Consider the following 1,670-nt stretch of genomic DNA (forward strand, 5'->3'; position numbering starts at 1 on the left):
CGCTTAAAATCAACAGGTCATACAACTGCTACACTGACAGAGTTTACAAGAATGAAGTTCTGTGCCTCTTGTGTTTAATGGTGACTGCAAATGTGGTTCCAAAGTCACAGCTTCTGAGCGTCATGGTCTTACCTTCTGGTTCTGTGTGTTAGGGTCTGCCATAATGTTTTCCTTGGCTAAACCCTAGCTGCTATGAGACTGGATTATACAGTTTTGATCTTTGCCCTTGTCATAACACCTTTATAACTTGGGTCCTTGAACATGATAAATAGTAGCTGAATGGATTTGAAAATGATACAGTACATGGCGTTTATATTAGAGGAACCCATTTGTGACAACAGCCTAAGCACATGTGCATGTAGAGTTACTTCTCTGTTTTAAAAGATAATTTAGTATCATCGTGAAAGAATGCATTACTTTTCCACCCAGATAGTTCTGAAGACATTTTATTTCACCTATATAACTCTCTTCAATCAACACCAATGGAAGCAGCAGTTAAGGAATCAGATAATGTATTGTGCAGGGCAAATCTGCTGCAAATGACTTCTTTAAAGTGCTGAAGAGCAAAGATGTCTCTCTGAAGACTAAGGTGAGCTTAACTCAAGCCCCAGGGTGTTTTCAGTTGCCTCATATGCATGTGAAAGCTGGACAATGAATAAGGAATACTGAAGAAGGGTTGATGCTTTTGAGTTGTGTTGAAAAAGAATGCTGAAAGTACCATGGACTGCAAAAAGAGCTAACAAATCTGTCCTAGAAGAAGTGCAGCTGAAATGCTCCTTGAAAGTGTGAATGGCCAGACTTGGTCTCACCTACTTTGGCCATGTTGTCAGAAGGGACCATTCCCTGGAGAAGGATATCATGTTTGGTAAAGTGGAGGATCAAGGAAAAAGGGGAAGGCCTTCAACGAGATGGATTGATACAGTGACTGCAATGATGGGCTCAGGTATAGCAAGGATTATGAGGCTGATGCAGGACCGGACAGTGTTTCAATCTGTTGCACATAGGGTCGCTATGAGTGGGAGCCAACTCGACGGCACCGAACAACAGTATAAGTCTCTTACACCCACTAGTCTTGCCTGCTCCACCCACAGCTGCAGAGTAATTCTTTCTTCTGTTCTCATTTACCTTCTCCATTTCCTGACCCATTCCCTGTCTTCCCCGGCCTTGAAAACAGATGATGGGGACCTGTCCTGCCAATCCTTTGGCCTGCCAGCTCGTTATGGAGCCCCATCCTCTTTCCTGAGGCTTTCAGGGATTCCACCTGCTTTTCTCTCTCCTTTCAAGCTACTGTGTGGACCACATTGCTTGTGGCTGTCTTTCCTTCCAAGACTGGCAGGTAGAATGAGGTGGGACTGCCTTATTAGCTGCTTAGAAAGCAAGCACACAGGACTGCTTTCATTTCAGCGGTTATAATCTTTGTCACTTTGTGGAACAGATAAGGAAAAACAAGAAACCCAGATGTGGGGTAGTTACTGAGGTTTCAGAAGCCTTGCAGGATTCTTCCAAGACAGTGTTTCTGACTTTCTGGGACCAAAACCAAAATAACTCCAAACTCATTGCTGTCGAGTCAGTCCCAACTCAGCGACCCCTCCTTGGGTTTCCAAGGCAGTATCTCTATGGAAGTAGACTGCCCAATCTTCCTTCTGAGGAGTGGCTGGTGGGTTTGAACT

Source organism: Orycteropus afer, unplaced genomic scaffold (assembly GCF_000298275.1).
Source record: "Orycteropus afer afer isolate SDZICR_OR568_19922 unplaced genomic scaffold, OryAfe1.0 scaffold00255, whole genome shotgun sequence".
NCBI classification, from domain to species: domain Eukaryota; kingdom Metazoa; phylum Chordata; class Mammalia; order Tubulidentata; family Orycteropodidae; genus Orycteropus; species Orycteropus afer.